The following is a 22,006-nucleotide window of genomic DNA, read 5'->3' on the forward strand; positions in this document are numbered from 1 at the left end:
CCTCAACAGATCTCCCGGAGGCTAGGAAGCAAAAGTTGGTAAGAATCAATAATATATATGACAACAAATGATTACATGAAATCTTAAAAATACATATAAAAATTTATAATAAAATACAACCAGAATCCAGATGTAGAAATTTAAATCCTGTTGATCACTGCACTGATTGGCTGTGATCAAGCCACGCAGGCGAAATGTATGTCAGTCCCCAGGGAGCCCCATAACTGAGCAGTGTGGGACACTCTTGCATCCAGGTTGTATGTGGATTTAATGAATATATTTTCAACTAGTTTGCCTAAAGATGGCCATACACGGCATGATATAACTGCCGATCCGACGCATCGGCAGAATATAGGTGCTATATCATGCCGTGTATGGGCAGGATATCGTACTCGATATCGTGCTGCGTGCTCCCGCGGGATCGTAAATCGCATCCCCAGATCTTCCTGCAGGTTCATATGATCAGGGATGCGATGTACGATCCCATTCAGATGGTGGAGGGAGGAGCTGGCATATCGTGTGGTCAGCGGGGACCACGCGATCGTCAGCGGGGACAGCGCGAACCGTCTGCCGACGGATCAGCCACCATAAGAGTCATGTCTCCATTGATCAGTGTATATGTGCACACAGACTTATAAGGAATGATTACTTAAAATGCAGCTGGTGATTTTATTTTACTCAAATGTGTGTAATTTAGATTAGCATCGTGTTTGCACTATCAGAAGCACAAGCACTTTATTCATTTTGTGTAGACCTCAGCAGTCTGATGACTTTGTACTGTAACAGGGTCGTAGTAAATAGGACACACAGTAGGCAGGTTCACGGTGAAACAGTGCCTTTTAATTATAATAGACACTGTACTTTAACATACACAGACAGAAGCCTGGACAAACAGGCACAGCAATTAGACATGCAGGTGTATGTAAATGACCCAGCACCAAAATGCTAGTGTTGTTTGCTATGGTAGAGTGCGTCCACAATCCGCTATGCTCCTTAGTGCAGCTATTTCAGAGAAGTCCCTGGCACTAATGGGACTCCGGCCTGCTTGCTGGCCGCTATTTGACGTCAGTGCCCAGAGCACCGGGTGGATGAGGGTTTTAAACCCTTCCCGTCATCCAGTGATGATTTCCATCTGGACCTGTGCAACCCAGAATATCTGGAGTTCCAAACCTCCACTTCTGCTGCAGACTGCACTGGATTTGCTTTAGTCTCCCTTGGAGGGAGCTGATCCCACAGGAATGTGGGTAAATCAAGTAAGAGGCAACCACTCTCACCACAGTACATACAGACTTACAAAGAACGATTCATTCATGCAGATGGTGATCTTATTTGACTAATGCCTACAATTTAGATTAGCTTTGTGTTTGCACTATAATTAACACAGGCACTTTATCCATTTTGCATAGATATCAGCAGTCTGCTGATTTGACACTGTATGATTTGTTACACACAGTGGATTATTACAAGGTTTTTCTATATGCATGTTGTTTGCATTGATTGATGAAATCTATTAAATACATCTGTAACTTTATTCAACACTTGCTGCTGTCATTCTAGTTACACAATAGGATGACCTTTTGTATGCTGATTTGTCAATCGTGATCTACTTACAGTGATTTACATATGTATATTTATTCACACAACTAATTATATCCAAATTAACTTTATGACAAGTTATATTAGTATTTGAACTTCTTAACATTAATCCACGCAACTAATTATATCCAGATGAACTTTGACATGTTATATAAGTATTTGAACTTCTTAACATTAATCCACACAACTAATTCTGTCCAGATGAACTTTATGACATGTTATATAAGTATTTGAACTTCTTAACACTGCCACTAACACTTCTTTTGTGAATAATAATTCTAATTAAAAGTTTACTTATACATATGCTGCCAAAGATAGATTTTTTTTTGCACTTAAACTACGCTTATAGTCCATTATCATTACTCCCTAATTATTTATTGTTGCAATTGAGTGATATTTTGCAGTTACTATTTTCTATCAATTTTCCTATCAACTCCCAACAACAGCCTACTAGTTCTCTCATCGACTGTCCTATACCTGAGGGCAAGACAGTAGAAGGCAGAAACTAACAGCTGTACCAGGGAATCAATACTAGCTGTAGTTTCTAAGGGTGACTGTAAAACGCAAGTCTCTCACTTCCCATCCTATGCCTTTGGCAAGATGGGAAGCAGCAGAACTTAATGTATAACAGGTCTCCATCTGCCTGACTGTATTACCTTATACTATTATTAAGTGCAGCAAAGTTTTTCACGGCAGCGCCTATTATATACTTTTCATATATATACACATGGTGCAGTGATCAACAGGATTTCAATTTCTACATCTGGATTCTGGTTGTATTTTATGATACATTTTTATATGTATTTTTAAGTTTGTATGTAATTATTTGTTGTCATATTTTGCCGTCCATAGAGGGATGATCCCTCTTATCCACCCCTATACTGGTAGAGGATAGTGTGTCCCTTCTCTCTGGGGTGTTGCATGTATGCTAGCAGTATCCTCCCTTCCCTGTCATCCCATGAGTGCATAATACTACTAACCCCTGGATGTCATCTGTGTACCTACTTCTATTTCTACATCCATTTAGCACTACATGTGCCTCTACCATCCCAAGCTGTCATGTGTCCCTACTATTGGTACTTCCCCATAGCCTTCATCATCTGTCCTTACTACTGCTACCCCAAGCCAATTCACATGTGTCCCTACTACTGATACTTCCCTCCAACTATCATTATGGGCAGCACAGATGGTGTAATGGTTTGCGTTACTGCCTCACAGCACTGAGGTCGTGGGTTTGATTCCCACCACGGCCCTAACTGTGTGGATTTTGTATATTTTCCTTGTGCTTGCGTGGGTTTCCTCCGGGGTACTCCGGTTTCCTCCCACACTCAAAAAATATACTGGTAGGTTAATTGGCTCCAAAAAAAAAAACAAACATAAAAAATGAACCCTAGTGTGTGTGAGCATGTGATAGGGAACATAGATTGTAAGCTCCACTGGGCAGGGACTGATGTGAATGGCCAACTATTCTCTGTAAAGCGCTGCGGAATATGTGTGCGCTATATAAATAACTGGTAATAAATAAATAATAACTATCACCATGTATCCTATTACTGCTACCCCAAGCCAGTTCACTTATGTCCCGTCTACTGATACTTCTCCCTAGCTGTCTTCAGAAAAGGGGGCCCTATACTGCACACCCTGAATATATATAATAGGAGGTGCTACCTGTGGAAACTATTGTTGCAAACAGTAGTGGCCCTTAATAATCAAAAAAGAGCTGCAATAGTATAAGTGTATGGACCTATGCGAGCGGCCAGGAGGCCGCAACTTAAAAAACAAGCTCCCGCCCTGATTCAGAGCGAGCGCTCGCTTTTTGCGTGCGGCTCTGAATCAGGGCAAGAGTTAGTTCAATATGCATCTATCTATCTATTTTAATACAAGGGCCGGCTAAAAGGTCAATCGCAATCTACCAGTAGCTCGCGGAGCTTCCACGGGTAGATTGCGACCAACCTGCTGCAGTTTCTGGGAATGCTGGTCTCTGAAGAACCTATGTATAAAATAAATTAAAAGCACCGTGACTCCGTGGGCCTTAGTCCTCTGTGTATACAAGCACCATGACTCCGTGAGCCTTAGCCCTCTGTGTATACAAGGACCATGACTCTGTGAGTCTTAGCCCTCTGTGTATACAAGCACGTGCCTCCTTGGACCTTGGACCTTAGCCCTCTGTGTATACAAGCAACAGGACTCTTTGGGCAGTAGCACTCTGAGAATACAAGCACAGTGACTCCTTGGGCCTAAGGACCTGATTCAGAGCCGCTCGCTCTGAATCAGGGCCGGGCTTTTAATTTTTTCGGAGCGGCCAACCATCGCGACCATCGGGCTTGCGACGAGATCCTTGTGGTAGGGTCTCGTTCATCGCAAGCCCCAGAGAGCTTTTGGCTCTAACTCGTGATGTCAGTGGGGCCGCCCCCAAACGGCAAGCGTTCCCTCGGGAACGCCTCCGTTTGGGCAGCCACCCCCCCGGCCCGCCCACCAAAGGGGGCGAGCTGTCATTCAACATCGACAGCTCACCCCCTTTGGTGCAAGACCCGGAGCGATGGATTGCCCGTCGCTAGCCGGGTCTCGCGCATGAGTACGACGGAGCCGGCTTCGTTGTGCGCATGCGCTGTGGGCCACTGTCGACCCGGTTGCGAGCGCTCAACGCTTGCGACTGGGTCTGAATCAGGCCCTTAGCCCTCTGTGTGTCCATAACACACAAGTACTGTGACTCGGTAGTGAGTGGCAATGTTTCATAGATGTGCTTTAAACTGTGGTGTCTGTGCCGCTGTTCTGTCGCTTAGTAACCAGCCAGCTCACTGCAGCCTTTGGCCAATAATGGTGAAAACAATATTGTGAGCTGTGAGGTCGTCTAAATTGACTGTAAATTACTGGAAATTAATGTTATTGAGGTTAATAATACTCTAGGAACAAAAAAAAGCCAAAATTATGTGATTTTAGCTCTTTTTGGCAATGTTTGTAAAAAAATCTAAATCCAGAGCCAGTCACGGCAGGTTTGGAAAATCCAAATCCAAAGTCGGACGACAAATCAGAGCCAAATAGAAAATCCAAATCCAACAAAAATGGTCCGGCGCACATCCCTATTGCTTATATGCCTGCAATCGGCGAGTAATCCACACTGCGCATGCGTATGCTTTGCAGTGTGCGTGCTCAATCCAGTAACTGCAGTTGCAGAGGATTTACAGGGAGTGCCATTTGTGGGTGGTGATGGTGGGGGTGGGGATCGGATGAATGCAGGCGTGCCAGTGCATTTCAACGCTGTTGCAGTGGCATGCATAAATTATCCACTGTGATACCAGATGCCGCTTGAGGCGTCACAGCATGCGCATAAGTAAGCAATTCCTCATTGAGGTCTGGGCTTCCCTAACTGTCCGATGTTACTCGATGTTACCGATTGTTTCACTATGTTGGCCAAGTATACGGATGTGAGTAAGGCGAAGTGGGCGTCCTTATGTCAGGCTGCAATCACAATGCAAACATTGATGATTCAGACCCGCTCGCGAGCGCAGAGTGCTCGCAAGCGGGTCGATGTTGGCCCAGTGCGCATGTGCACGACGGAGCCGGCTCCGTCGTGCGCATGCGCGAGACCCGGATAGCGACGGGCAAACGTCGCTCCGGGTCTCATACCAAAGGGGGTGTGCTGTCGATGTTGAGTGACAGCACGCCCCCTTTGGTGGGCGTGCCGGAGGCGTGGCTGCCCAGACGGAGGCGTTCCCATTGGAACGCCTACCGTCTGAGGCCGGCCCCACTGAGTCTGGGGCCGGCCCCAGTGGGAGTACTTTCGGCTCTGTTAGAACCAAAAGCACTCTAGGGCTTGCGGCAATGAGACCCTACCACAAGGGTCTTGTCGCGAGCCCGATGGTCGCGATGGTCTTGACCATCGCGACCATCTTCCTGGCCGCTCGCTATAGCTGTGGGTGGTCACCATGGCCAGATTAACAATGGGGTGGATGGAGCTACAGCTCCAGGCTTCCACATAAAAATAGGCCCATCAACGTGACAGCATGATTACCAGCTGCCTAACCGGCCATAAATAGTTTTTCCAGTTTCCCCCCTAAAAAAAATTATGCAATTTTTCTATTTCTTTGTAGTCAGGGAGACTATGGCCCTCATTCAGAGCCGGACGCAAGTGGCCGTTCGTACGTTCGGCGTACGTACAGAAATATGTTAATTTAAGCGCTCGCTCGTAATTTCGAACGCAGCTAAACTTCCTCCCCAAAGTCTACCGACCCCTCCTCTAACTAACGAGCGTGCCAAATAGCGAGCGTACATCCCCAATGTGGCTTGCAGGGAACGCACGCACAAGTACAAACCGGAAGTGGGCCTGTCAGATTCCGATTACCTGCTCATTTATTCTGCCTACCTCCCTCAATCGTATCATGCCAATCAATATATCAATTATCTTAATTGCTCGTCAATTTTTTTTTTTTTAAATGCAATAAACTTTACTCTATTCCGTGTTTGTGTTTAGCCGCAGAATACGTACGGCTTAAACATTCGCTTTTATTTGTCAAAATACATGTTTGAGGCAATTATCCATTTGTTTTCTTTGTTTTTACCCACGCATATTTTACTGGGTTCATTTCTTTATTTAAATTAGCTTACGCATGTCACTGCATCAAGCCTATCATAACTCTCAATAGATTTGTGGCCCTGTCGAACACATGACTCATACACTAACCAATAGAATTGGTTCCTGTTAATTACCCAATCAAATTTTTTTTCTGGTCTTTATTAAAATTGTTTTATTAAAAATACACCATTCCATTGCCATCATGAGAGCCTCGGCATTCACCAGGCGCGAGCTGATGGTCTTAACCGAGGTGATGGACAGACGGATCACCAGCCAGCCTCCCCCCCATCACCAATCGGGAAAAGCGTTCCGCATATGCGGAGGTACGTGGCCGCCTGCGTTCCTTCGGCTCACGCTGCCAGATCGGCCAGCTGGAGCGCAGGTGGTCCGACCTGCAACGGCGGACGCCCCGCTTGCTGGCATGCTTTCGCATGCAGATAGTGGAAAGTAAGTTTTTTTGACTGTGGTTTTCATGTTTATCTTTGTGGCCCTAACTGCATGGGCATATTTTCATGTATGGCCTATTTATTATTTGTACTCATATCTGCATGTGCATGTTTTCATGTAGGGCCTATTTATTATTTGTACTCATATCTGCATGTTTTCATGTAAGGCCTATTTATTATTTGTACTCATATCTGCATGTGCATGTTTTCATGTATGGCCTATTTATTATTTGTACTCATATCTGCATGTGCATGTTTTCATGTATGGCCTATTTATTATTTGTACTCATATCTGCATGGGCATGTTTTCATGTATGGCCTATTTATTATTTGTACTCATATCTGCATGTGCATGTTTTCATGTATGGCCTATTTATTATTTGTACTCATATCTGCATGGGCATGTTTAAATTTTTTGGGGTTTAACATTTAGCGTTTAACAAGGTGATGTTCTAAACAAACCTCAATTTGTTTTCCATCATTTAGGGGCAGAGCGAAGACTACGGCGTCATCGCCGTCAAAGACGGCGCTCTCGGCCCCTCTCCCCAACCCCCAGCCAAACATCCTCACCCCAAAATACCCTAAATTCCCCCTCTTCCCCAGCCTGCACAGACCCTGTTGCACATCCGTCTGTGCTACTTCCCCTCCATCCCAATTCCCCCTCCCCTCCAACCACCCCTCTCGTGACTACCCCTCCCCTGAATCCGTAATCACCCCTCCCACCTCGTTGGGGAATGTGGCCACCTCCGAGGAGGACGAGGGAGTTGGTTCTGGGCCAGCCGTCATTTTGAACGGTATATTTCCCTTTTATCTTTTTTTGTGTTTTAAAATGTTTGGATCTAATCCTGTGTCTGTGCCTTTTACTTTTTTTGGTTTGTCACAAGTTTGGGTATATCTCTGTTTGTCTTTACCTTTTACTGCTGATTTCCCCATACACATATACCACATGGCAAAACTTTTTTTTTTTTTGTGTGATTTTTTGGGTGTCCATTTTTGTGTCCTTTGGTTTTTTGTGTTAAATGTGCTTTTGGTCACAATATTGTCATTTTTGGCTAGCTTTGTTTTGCTTGTTTTTTCCGGTGGTTTCATTATTTATGTATTAAGCCCCATACTTTTCTAACCCACAGAGGACCAGAGGCGTTTGGCGGACCTAGCCGGGTGCGTCCAAGTGATGCGGGGCCACGTGATCGGCCTTGACCGTATGGCTGGGATCCTGCGTCCCTAATTTTTTATTTTAACAAAAATTATTTTTCCTAATAAAAAATTAAAAGTTAGAGTTCAGTCTCATTCCTTGTCTCCAAATCTTAGATTGTTTACACTGACATAAGTAGACTCTTCCAGCAAGTATTTGCAATTAATGTCACTAAGATTGTGTGTTGTAGATTTTTAGAAAACAGGCACATGAAACAGCTAACAGTAACAATCTGCTTGGGTTTTTTTTGTATGTTACAATTTTAATATTAGTACATTTTACATGTTCCAATTTGGGGGGCAACCTGCTTAGGCCGCGATTCCAAAGCATACTGATTGTACATAATACCTTTTGGTGTTGGTTTTGACCCAGAAAGCATATTTAAATTTTGTTCAAATAGCGACATTACAGGATTAACCCTTAAGCAATTTTAACGTGGGTGAACCTGGTTACACTTGCTTGCAATGTTCAAGAAAATTTGCAAAATTACACTCTCAAAAAATTTATTCAAAACATAACTAAAAAACCAAGGTGTTGGCTCACAAACAATACACACAGTGATAACAAAAAATACAACCCATCAAACACCATATGAAAAAAGTAAAGAAAAATCAAGAACTGGTTGACGAATGAGCATGCCAACATGATTCCACAAATGTTGCGTTGCAATATTGGGTCCAGAATATATATGCAATGTGTCCCCATGGAGGTTTGTTTTGGTCAGCAGGAAGTAGTCATCGTTTCAGTCCCAAAGATTATGAAATCAAACAGAAGATGGGAAAAAATAAACAAATTAATTAGATGGTGTCCAAAAATCCTTACCACATTGTGTCAAAGAACTTCTTTTGTGCAAAAAATTACCTAAAATATCTGGCCACCACATCATCGCGTATGGACCCCCCACATACTGACCTCCGACCAACCTCGGGGGGGCCATCCTCAGGCAAGGCATCCTCTGGCTGCATTGGGACACCACTCCTTATGGCGATGTTGTGAAATATCCCACACAGGACCACAATTTTCGAAACCATATCCAGCAAATACATGAGCTCGCCATCAGAGCGGTGGAGGCATCTGAATCGGCCTTTTAAAAGGCCGATACAGCGCTCCACCACTTGCCTGGTGGCTGTAAGTGCGGAATTAAAATTACTTTGTGGCCCTGGTGTGGGAGCCAAATAAGGAGTGAGCAGCCAGGGCGTGCAAGGGTAGCCACTGTCTCCTGTGAAAAAGAAGTGACAACATCAGGATCACTGTGTATCAAGATTAACATTGTTATGTACTAAAGGTCTCCACTTACCCAGAAGCCACGCATCACCAGCTTGTAGGTTGTTTAATTTGTGCCATATCCCTGATTGCCGGATGACGAATGAGTCATTTGCACTGCCGGGTAATTTTGCATTCAGGGACAGGATCTGGAGGGAGGCATCACATACCACCATTACATTCAGGGAGTGACAGTGTTTGCGGTTGCGAAATATGGCCTCCAGCCGTGCTGGAGTGGTATGTGAGTACCATCCACAACCCCTATGATGTGTGGGAAGACAGCTATTTGGTAAAAATTGGCCTTGGCCACACTAAGGGCACCCATATCCAAAGACATTTGAATAAAATGATGGAGGTGCTTGAAAAGGGCCTCCATCACTGCCCTCAGGATCCTGGAAAAGGAGGATTGGGAGATTCCCGGCACTATTCCCACCGTTGTTTGAAACGATCCTGAGGCACAGAAATGTAACACCGCCATAAATTGCGTAAGTGGTGGTATTGCTGTAGGACTGTCAATTTGCCGCTCAAGATCACTCTCTATTAATGAGAGAGTGTCTATGATGATTTGGGGCGGAAGACGGTAGCGTCTTAACACCTCATCATCGGGCATTCCAAAAAGGGTGACACGTGTTCGATATATCTGGGGCCTTGCACGCCTACGATGCCTATGCCTGGGACGAGATTGAGGTTGGTCGGCTTCCGGGAGCATGGCCAGAACAATCCGACCAAGATCAACCTGAAATTGCAAGAATTGAATGTAAGGTTTTTTTGCCCAATAAAAATTGAAAAATTACTTAGCTTGACGATACAATCCAATGATGCTTACATGCCGGGGTATTGTCATGATTTTCTAAACCTAAAAATAAAAACAAACAAAGCAAAAATTTAGGGTGGCCATTTAGTAATCTAAATTGGGTGCAATACAAAACATAAAAGGGGATAAACACACATTTGGGCAAAGAGCAAAACAACAGTGCGCAGACTACCACAATTTGGGCACCAAATTCTAAAAAAATTGCTAACGGGAAATCACAACCAATTTCAAGACAGAAAATAAGCAGATAAAAATGCGCTAATTAGTTCGCAAATACAAGACAGAAAATAAACAGATAAAAATGCGCTTATTAGTTCATACATTTAGGAATCACAAAACCAAAGGTTAAAAGTGTAAGGTCAAACAAAGTTGCGTTAAACAAAACATGAACATTTAATAAACAAGTGAAAAAACAAACTTACCAATAGAGGATATATAAGTCACCGGATATAAAGGTTGTTGGGGCAGAGCCAAAAGAAACCTACCAAAGGAGAATTTGTAAAAAATTGACGCCCCAAATTTAAAAAAAAGAAGGATACACAAAGTGAACAAAAGGAAGACGGCCAAAAACTTACCAAAAAATGACACAACAAAGAAAACAACCACACCAAAAAAAGCGAACGGAAAGAAAAACTCCAAAAAGACAAACCAAAAACAACTCCAAACAACACCAAATACAAATCCCGCCAACAATCCACTCCGACCAACGTAACCTCCAACAACCAACACCCGCCACCTCGACTCGAGACGCCCCAAGCCATAAATAGTGTTTATTTTCCTGCACAAATTAAGGAGGGATCATAGGAACGCACAATCAATGATGCGGATGAAAAATAAGGACACATGTATAAATACGTCAAGACCCAAAAAAAACGTTCTGGTGTATTTCTTGTTTGGAGGTAAGAAATGGCTACAGACCAGGGAAACAATGGCCAAGAGTCTGCCGGTAAGTTTTTCAGGCATTTCCAAACAAGGATTATTTTGAAACATAATATAGTGAAAGTTTGCAAGCTTAAATTTCTCAACGTTTAAACAAATAGGTGAGGAGGATGACATGGAAGAGGCTGCTGGGCCCAGTATTCCAGGCAAAGCAGGGAAAAAGAAAAGGCAGCTACAATTCACAAGAAAGGAGATGGAGGTTTTGGTTCAGAAGTGTGTGGACATCCTGCCACAGGCAGACAGGAATATGGGTGCAAGCCAGAAGTGGAGAATGTGGGAGGAGATAGCCAGTGCTGTCAATAGGGTGGGTGATTATGTCCGTCTAGCCCGGGATGTCAAACGGCGGTAAGTAAAAACTTGACCCCCCTAAAACCAAAAAAATAATAAAATCAGGAATAATGGTTACTTTTTCACCCACAGATGGCAAGACTTCAAATATCGCCTGAAACAAAAAATGGCAGACAGGGCTAGGCATGCAAGGGGGACAGGTGGGGGTCCCACCCCTGTGTCATTGGAGTAGAATGATTTGGAAGAGCTGGCACAGGGGTGTGTGCAGGCTGTGGAGGTGTTTGGCGTGTCGAACATGGATACGGACATGCCAGACTTTGCGGCTCCTCATGTTGTCCCAGGTAAATATTGTGATGTAACCAACTCTGAAATGTTATTGTGCCAATATGTAGATTCTAATGTGACTCTTTTCTCATTTTTCACACAGAGACACAGGCGGATGAGTCTGCTCCAGAGGGGAGCCTTGGCCGCAGAATTTCTGCTGTCTCTGCAGGGGAGGAACCAGTACATCCGGCTGAGGACCCTGCAGAAGCCAGTCCAGGGCAATCCCCCTCGCAGGCAGTGGCACTCCTCACAGAACTCAATTTTAAATCGGATTTCCATACGGAGATTCTGCAGAGGATGGACGCCAGTCTGCTACGGGTGGCTGAGGCCCTGGAACAAAATGCTGCCGCCAACATGACCATTGGTCAGGCCCTGGCGGAAAATACCAGGGCCAACATCCGCATCGCCAATGCCCTGGAGCAGCTCGTTCTCCAGCACATGGTGGAGCCGACCTCCCTTCCTGCCGGAACATCAGGATCCTCCACCTCTGGCACAACATCAGCCAATCCTCCAAATGTGCCTAGCCCTGTGCCTAGTCCAGAGGCCACAACATCTGCCTCTGCACAGGTCAGCCCGATGACAGCCCGGACCCGGTCTGGCGCCCACCCTCCCCCAGCCAAACAGGGGAAAAAACGTTGACAGCACTGGCTACTTTTCCCACACTCCTTCTGTGCTTGCCCCATATTCCTTTCTGGCCAAAACTTCCCTCTCCTTTCTTGTGAATTGTTTTTAATTTTTTGTTTTGTTTCCATACCTTTTATGTTTGGCCAAATTATAATTTTTAATGGAATAACACTGGCAAATAAGTTTGGGCCAAAAATGGGCCAGAAAATGTTTTTATTTTCTAATAAATTTTGAAAAAATGATCGACATTGTATTCTGACATTATTTTATAAATGGTTTACAGTTAATCCTGGCCCACAAGGCAAAAACGATCTCCCAAAAAAACAAAAAAAAATTGAAAAATAAAGGGCTCTTTAAGGAACACTTTAAAAATTACATAAGGATGCAAATTCTCCTGACCAAAGCAAAATGGAAAAATACACACAAACATGATGACATTATTGTTACAATAGCACAAATACAAAATAACATCCAAAAAAAACATACCTACAAATGTACGCTAATTGATTGTGTAATCCTGAAATTAGCAGCTATGATTTCCACCTGCGTACGGTTTTGTGCTAACCAAAAAAACTCTTCTCAAAACACATTACAAGCTGGTTTTCAATTCAAAATTGATTGTTTTTCTGACAAGCCGTGATTAATCGATGAAACATCGTGGAGGCCCGGGACGGAGGAGAAGGCCATCGCCAATGAGGTCGAGTAATCCAGACCCCAAGCTGTGAGAGCAGTTTGAACGGAAAGAGGATCATCCAGTGACGTATGACTTGGAACGAACACATTTGACGTTCGCATCAGATAATGTATGTACGCCCCAAAAACGCCTCGCCACGCCTGCGTTTTTCCATCTCCACCCCCGTCAACGCCCAAAAACGGCCTGTTCTGTCAATCACATTTGACATGTCACTTCCTGTTCGTAATTTGACAAACGAGACAAAAAAAGCTCGCAATCTGCCGTACGCACATGCGCAGTGTTACACCGACGCATGCGCGGTTTCCCAACATCGGAACGCAACGAGCGGCTCTGAATGAGGGCCTATGTGTCTCATAGTGTAGGGGGTATACACACCAAGGTGACTTTGACCACACCCACACAGCACCGATCACAGCTCTTCCCCTTCTCAATACAGGCCCTTGAACATTTTCAGCTCCAGGCCCATGTGGGCCTTAATCCGGCCCTGGTGGTCACCCACAGCTATGCGAGCGGCCAGGAGGCCGCTCTGAAAAACAAGAAGGATGGCCCTGATTCAGAGTGAGCGCTCTGTCAGAGCGTCTGGCTCTGAATCAGGGCCTACATTCCAACAGAAATCTATCAGATAATCAGATAATCCTCAAATATTTACTATAAAGGACGCACTTTACTTTGATTGGATACATTATTACAATCACACTATTATCATACTAAACTATAAGCACCTTCTTGTGTGCTTATAGAGAAATATGTATATAACACATGTAACTTTGACAAGGAAGATTACCCCCCCCATCAGCTCCTGGCCCTACAGCAGCTGCACCCATGGGTGTAACTACCATAGGTGCAAGGGGTGCAGCTGCTATTGGGCCCAGAGCTGAGGAGGGCCCATGTGTTACATACATTTTTCACCACTGGGTGGTACATAGTGGCCCTTACAAACTTTTTGCTATGGGGCCTTCAAATACCTTGTTACACCCCTTGCACCTATTGTAGTTACGCCCATGGCTCTAAGGGTCACCAGCTTTCCTATGAACAGAGAACTTATATCAGTAAAAATTAAATGCTAATTTGTACCACTACTTCTGGTCTTGTCCCCTTCTGAGAACCTTTTGGTTGAAAGTGAGAAAATATGCCCTTGAACACCTAGTGAATTATGTGCCATTTACTGATGTATGGGCCATATTTGGCATACTTCCGGAGAGTCAGCGAGTGGCGAGGGGTTGTGGGCGACTCCTCCTTATCATTATCATTAGTGCGGTGGCCCGTAAGGCTATACTTCAGACATGGATTGACACTTCTCCACCAACACTGCGACTTTTTAAAGAAAAGCTTTTCTATGTATTCAATATGGACTGGATTGAGACTATGTTGGAGAAAGAGAAACGAGCTAAAAAAAATTTCCAAACATGGGAGAGCTATATTGATACTCTGACCTTAGTGCAGAGGCATAGAATCCATGATTCATTAAAATTTACCACATGGTATTGCCTGCGACTGACCTCGGGGGATCCTACGATTAGGTTAAATTAGTAGAGTATTTGACTTTAATCCCAAGGACCACAGCCTCCTCTAACACAGTGTGTTTTTCATTTTCGGCTTCGCCCCCCCCCCCCCCTTCTCTGTGGCTTCTTAACCCTGTGGTTGCACTCCTTTATAGCTTGGGCTCATGGAACGGTTTAGAGACTCAAGGGAAAAATTTAATATAGGTGCAATAAATATTATAGTTGTATATTCAGATGATTTTGGATATAACAGAGATTGATCTGTTTTATTGTAATATTTGAATTTACATTTAAAATAATCAGTTATATAATCAGACACGGACGAAATAAGTAAAATGATGTAAATGTTTATTTCATCTAATGTTTAATCTGTATATGACAACTGACAATTTTGTATGATGTGATTTTATGGTGTTTCAATAAAGAAAAATTTTGAAAAAAAAATAGAATTGTTAAATTTAAGTAGCACAGTTATTCAGGTCTAATAGGGGTTGTCCCAAGCTAGTCCCTCAAACTATTGTCTATATCTTCTACTAGCTTGGGTGGAGGCACATCTAGTTTAGTAACTCATAGAACACTAGAAGTAGGGTTAGAAGTGGAGGCACTGCTGAGATGTGCCTCCACGCAACCTGTGCAAGCTAAGCTGTGCCTCTTGTCATCTCATTAGCAGCGACATCTGCCTCTGTGGAGAAGTGATCCTCATCTGTGAGTGGAATCACATTGTCCAAAAGAACTTTAGCACTCTGGAAGGGCAGTGAAACAAAATCGGACCTGATCTGACTGAGCATCTCAATCTTAACTCTCTCATAGCCACCATAGTTAACATAGTGTATCTCTACTTCCTCAGAGTCACGGTAATAAGCACCTGTGCCCTTCACCATGCATTCTCACATCGGTGCAGCACAGATCACACCAAATTCTACTGGAGTGGGTAATGTTCTTTGTTATTTCAGACTGCGAATAACAAAGAAACATTTGCTGATCCAAGCCTCCGAGCACATGAAATGTAGAATGGGTATGCTGTTGTACAAACATGTGTCCTGCGTTCACTACATTCACCACAATCACTTCAACTGTGACCCTATCTGGCAGCATCAGCCACGATGTCATGGGAAGAGAATGCAACGCCATAGAAGGGGGAGGTGCAAGATGTTAGTGAGGTTCAATTCTTTGAATTTATTGCCAATCAGAAACAGTGCTCTGTCAATCTGCTGCTGAGCACCTTCTAAATGACACATCTGGTAATCCTGTGTGTAAGGCACGGTACAAATGTATATTGTGGCACCAGAAGACTCTTTCAGATAGCTTTGTGGCCGCCGGTCTCATCACTACACCCCCATATATATATATACACACACCCTAACTATCATAGCACAAACCAATCACATGGTGGCCCACCAATCATCCCCCAGACTGAAGGTTTAACCCAATCCACTCTCTTTCAATCACTCTATTTCTCAAAAAAGGTACAATCTCACCGCATTAGACTTTTGATGTTTATATTGAGTCTCCTTCTTCTGGTGGAGGTCTCTCAGATAAGGTGTGAGAAAACATTGAAGTTGTTGCATCGCCTCAAGCACAGGGGGCAAATGTTGTTAATCTGCAGCCACTGTGTCAGGCAAGGAACATGGAATGTATGCTGGCAGGTTGTTACGGCCATTTCCGTTTCAGCTTCTATCTCGTAGATGCAGATGGTGCAGATCTCTACTTCCTCTTCTCTAACAACGCATCTGCTGAATGTGGGGAGATGGGGCAGAATGAGCCTCAGGATGGTGTCCAGAATGTTGCATTCTGCAACTTCTGCATTCTGCGCAACCTGTTGATATTGGCTGGCAGTTGGCTGGTTCCTTGCTCTTCCAGAGGATGCTCCATTTCTCACTCTTCTTGATGATCTCCTTCCAGCTGATGGTCTGAGGCATCCTGACCTCAGCCATGTCCAAGCCATGCTCTGGTTTGCTCCATCTAAAAAGACATTCATATATTGTAGATATAACAAATAGCCATATGTAACATGTAAAGATCAAAGATCAAATAATGTTGCCATACAATATGAGTTATAGCAATAACATGATTTTTATATATTGTTTAAGATACAAAGGACTAATTTATCAACAAATGTTATCATTCACAATGAGTGTTAAAACTCATTGTGTATGATAAATGGGGCTCAAGCCAATCAGCTCCTAACTGTCATTTTTTAAACAGATTACAGTTGTGAGCTGATTGGCTGATGCACCATTATCATACGTAATGAGTTTTATCACTCATTGTGAATAATAAAACTTGTTGATAAATGAGGCCCTTAATAATCAAAAAGGATCTGCAATAGTATAAGTGTATGGATGCAGGCCCCAAATGTTTAGCGGTTTTTGATCAGTAACTGACTAACAGCATGAAAGGTGCCACCCAGTAACATGGGAAACTGTCCAAAGACCACTATCATAATGCCTCCCACTTCAAAGGACAACTGCCAAAGAATGAGAACTGGCTGGTCTAAGATTTAATTTATTTACCATTTTTCTTACCTTCATTTCCAATCAGCTGAGTTAACTCCCATCGGCTCATTGTAGCTGCTGATAAAGTGCCAAATAAAATGAAAGGTAACAAAAAACAACACATAGAAAGAAAAAGCACAGATGTGATTGTGCGCTGAACTCCAGTAAGTGGTGAGGAGCTGGTAGCGTACACTAGTCTGCAGCTCTCTCCTGTGAGGCCTGTCTCATGCGTCAGCAACTGCTTCTGCTCAAGAGTGCCACTGATACTGCCGTGCGCTTGGGTTTTATACCCGGCCATACAGTGGCCACCTGACCATGGACAATGTTGGTTACATGTAAATGTGGCATGCGGGTGGTAGGTGGTGATGACTGTGCTTCACATCAGCTCTCTGCCCTATACCCCACATCATCATTTTCCCACTGATATCACACAGTTAAATCAGAGGAAATAATATGTTAGTGCTGAGGAGTTAATAATACACCAAAAACAGAGGTTCTGCTGCTGGAACCAGTGAGCTCAGCTGTCTCTCTTATACCAGGGCCGGCCAAAAGGTCAATCGCGATCTACCGGTAGCTCACAGAGCTCCCGCCGGTAGATTGCGACCAACCTGCTGCAGTTTCTGGGAATGCTGGTCTCTGAAGAAGCTGTGTATAACATAAATTAAAAGCACCGTAACTCCATGGGCCTTAGGCCCTGATTCAGAGCCGCTCGCAAGCGCTGTGCGCTCGCAAGTGGCCCGATATTTATGCACTGCGCATGCGCCGCATCGTGTGTGTGCGAGCCCTGCAGAGCGACTGAAGTTCAGTCGCTGCGGGGCTCGTAACAAGACGGGGCGGCAGTCGAGGGTGAGTGACAGCTCGCCCCATTTTGTGGGCGGGTAGGGGGGCTGGCTGGACAAACACAGGCATACCCTTAGGAACACCTGGCATTTGTAGGGAGGTCTTACTGACATCACTACTGATGTCAGTAGTGGACTTCCTGCTCTGTTAGAGCAGGAAGTCCATCCGGACTTGCGGCAGCCTAGACCCTACCACAGGGTCTCGTCGCAAGGCCGATGGTTGCAATTGGTCTCCCACAGCTTTGCGAGTGGCCGGAGACCAAAAATAAATAAAAAATAAAAATGCCCAGAAACCCATAGCCAAATCCAAATCCAGCAAAAATGGTCCGGCGCACATCCCTATTGCTTATATGCATGCAATCGGGCGATTAATCCACACTGCGCATGTGCATGCATCGCAGTGTGCATGCGCAAGCCAGTAACTGCAAATCCAGAGGAATGACAGGGAGTGCCATTTGTGGGTGGTGTGCCATTTCAACGCTGTTGCAGTGGCATGCATAAATTATCCACTGTGATACCAGATGCCGCTTGAGGCGTCATAGCATGCGCATAAGTAAGCAATTCCTCAGTGAGGTCTGGGCTTCTCTAACTGTCCAATGTTACTCGATATTACCGATTGTTTCAGTATGTTGGCCAAGTATACGGCTGTGAGTAAGGCGAAGTGGGCGTCCTTATGTCAGGCTGCGATCGCAATGCGAATCCAAACATTTAAATAACACCGCTGATATTAGCAACGCAGTTGTGTGCGTATAAACAGAATAGCGATCCGCAGCGAATCAGGCCCTGAGAGGAAAGATCAATTAATGACCAGATTTGGATTGGGAAGAGGATTGTATTCCAACAGAAATCTATCAGATAATCCTCAAATATTTACTATAACGGATGCACATTACTTTGGATTGGATGCATTATCACTTCCTATACTACACTATAAGCCCCTTCTTGTATGCTTTTAGAGAAAAGTGTATATAACACGTGTAACTTTGACAAGGAAGATGCCACCCCCCCCACCCCCCTCAGCTCCTGGCCCCACAGCAGCTGCACCCATGGGCGTAACTACCATAGGTGCAAGGGGTGCAGCTGTTATGGGGCCCAGAGCTGTCATGTTACATACATTTTTCACCACTGGGTGGTACATAGGGGCCCTTACAAACTTTTTGTTATGGGGCCTTCAAATACCTTGTTACACCCCTTGCACCTATTGTAGCTACGCCCATGGCTCTAAGGGTCACCAGCTTTCCTATGAACAGAGAACTTATATCAGTAAAAATTAAATAATGAAGTAACTTCAAATGTGAAATCCCTGGAGGATGTAAGAAAATATTATGTAAGAGTCATAGGAGCTAATTATGTTCTGATCAATTTGATAATAAAAAAAGCAAACAAACAATTGATACCGGTAAAGATATTACCTCTGACCATGGGCCTGATTCAGCAAAGATCACTATTCTGCTAATACGCATGCAGCGCAGTTGCAAATATCAGCGTTGATATGTAAATGTTTACATTCACATTGCGATTGCAGCCTGACATAAGGCTAATGCACGCCCCAGCAAAGCGGGCATGCCTGCATTCGCCCAACTCCCCCCATCACCACCTACAAACAGCACTTCCTGTCAATGAATCTGCCATGGCTCTGCATTTCCTCTGCGATCACAGTCCCAATCACAATAGCTAGTTTGCACACATGCACCGCATTGCGTACGCATGCGCGCTACACAACAATTGGCTGATTGCATGCGTATAAGCAACTGCGATCCTTGCTGAATCAGGCCCAATGAGCGCAGTCATTAAAACTCGGGTTTTACTTTTTATAAAGTCTCAAGGACGGCCCATTTCATGAAATGTTTCCCCAAATCATTTTTACAGTTATCATTAAATGGAGTTGTATAGTCTCATTGCGATAAATACCAACCTCTGCTTATGGCTGCAATAAGCACTGTTTTTGTGCCGAACACTGTCATAAGCAAGTGGAGTACATAACTCAGGGGCATAGCAATGGGAGATTGCCCACAATATATTCACCCCATTTAGGTCTGTAACTATGTACCCAGAGCATACCGTCACGGCTGCCCAATACACATCACCTCTTCCCGGCACCTGAGAAGCCACCATACACTAGTGGAGAGCTCCGTATCAGACCCTCAGCTGCCACCTCTGTCTATCTATAGCTTGTACCTAGTTATTGGTGTCGCTGCTCCTCAGCAGCTTCTTATGCCACTGTGACACGTCCTGTGCCCCCCTCACCCAAAACTCTCTATATTCACACCTCCTGGGCGGCAGCCCTAGCCTCAGACCCGTGCAGCAGTCCCGATGCACCCTCTCACCAACAACTCTCTGTCCCACTCCTTCCTAGCGACAGCCCTAGCTGCGGACCCATGCAACAGTTCCCGTAACTCCCCCCTTACCCACAACTCCCAATCACACTTCTCCCTGGCAGTAGCTCTAACCATTTTGCCAAGAGGACTCTGAGCCTCATGCTAATTGCACCATACAGGTCACTATCTTAACTGTGACTAATGCATACAGATGTCTCCACATACATCTATCCTCCATGCACTACAAGCCACGTTACACCAAACATGTGAGCGCAGAGTGACTTAGTAGCGCTGAGCATTTTTTAATGCAAATTTTTCCCTTCAAATGCATCGTATTCGTACAGCGAATAGGATGCGCAAGCAGCTTCTGCTGATTAAAATATGTGGCATGCGTAGAGTATATTCTGTGTGTGACTGTGGAGGTATCTGCATGTGAAATATTTTACCACATTGGCAGAAGTATGTGAAGGCAACAATCCGGAATCCACATCGGAAAGATATTGACGTGCCAAGGCGTAAAACTGATCTAAATCTCCATCAAAATAACGGATGGTCGATCATCCACTGAACTTCTTAGCAGAGAATCAAGTGAAGGGCTCATTACAGCAGGTATTACATTGATCTGTGAGAACTCTGAGGGCCTGATTCAGAGCCGGACGCTATTTGTGCTCACTCGTTCAGAAAAAGGGGCCGGCTATTTAAATTGAGCGCTCGCTCTTTGCGGTCTGTTGACGCCTCTATGTCTGAGCGAGCGAACGAACATGCGCTCGCTGTTTTGTAAAGACGCCCCCTGGCCGCTCGCATCATACGTCATCTCCGCTATTTATTAGATTAATCGAGTACATCGAAAGGCGTCTGAACTGCTCGCAGTGCTTGTGGATGGATTTTCCTACCGCAATCATGCGAACAGTTCAGGCTAAGAAACAACCAAGTGATGTGGTCGATGACGCTGCTTTGTTAATTATGCACACCCTTAAAACGCCCGTTTTGACTGTTTGGCACGCCTGCGTTCGGATCTCCACTCCCCGTTTTCAAGCACCTTCCCCTGTTACCACCCACAAACGCCTCATCCTGTCACTCAAATTAGCAGGCACTCGCAATTTTGCGAACACACAATTTCCGACCGCACTGACTGGATGCCACATGCGCATTATGACCCATACGCATGCGCAGATGTACGAACATCGCTCGGAGCGAACGAGCGGCCACTTACGAGCAGCTCTGAATCAGGCCCAAAGTCCTTTTTGGAACCAGGAGACGGAGGGCTATCACTTGGCTAAATGGGTAGAACTGGATTTGGTTTGGAGACACTTAAACTGGCAGGAATCGTAGAAGTCAAAACCGGATTAAAACCGGACACACTGGAACTGGATAGAACAGGAAGTTTAGATGACCGTTTCTGAGTCTCGACTGTACTAGTAGTCAACATGGTGATGCTCTCGGGAGTGGCAAACAGGAATCCATGTCTGTATCCATGGCACTGTGAATCCCTCCTGGGATCTTGGCACTGGAAATCTCCCCTGGAGCTGAGGCACTGGAGACCCCTCCTGGGACTGAGGCACTGGAGACTCCTGGGGCTGAATCACTGGACACCCCTCCTAGGGCTAAGGCACTGGACACCCCTACTGGGGCTGAGGCAGTGCGCACCCCTGCTGGGGCTGCCAACTCAGGCACCACCTCTAAGGTTGACAACTCAGGCACCTTCTCTGGGGTTGGCAACTCAGGCAACACCTCTGGGGTTGGCAACTCAGGCACCTCCTCTGGGGTTGGCAACTCAGGCACCTCCTCTGGGGTTGGCAACTCAGGCACCTCCTCTGGGGTTGGCAACTCAGACACCTCCTCTGGGGTTGGCAACTCAGGCACCTCCTCTGGGGTTGGCAACTCAGGCACCTCCTCTGGGGTTGGCAACTCAGGCACCTCCTCTGGGGTTGGCAACTCAGACACCTTCTCTGGTGTTGGCAACTCAGACACCTTCTCTGGGGTTGGTGACTCAGACATTTTTCCTGGAGCTGGAGGTTCATATGCCCTTCCTGGAGCTGTAAAATCAGACAACCCTCCTGGGGTTACAAAGTCAGATGCCCTTCCTAGGGCTACAGAAT

Source organism: Taudactylus pleione, unplaced genomic scaffold (genome assembly GCF_031769625.1).
Source record: "Taudactylus pleione unplaced genomic scaffold, aTauple2 ptg000039l, whole genome shotgun sequence".
Classification (NCBI taxonomy): domain Eukaryota; kingdom Metazoa; phylum Chordata; class Amphibia; order Anura; family Myobatrachidae; genus Taudactylus; species Taudactylus pleione.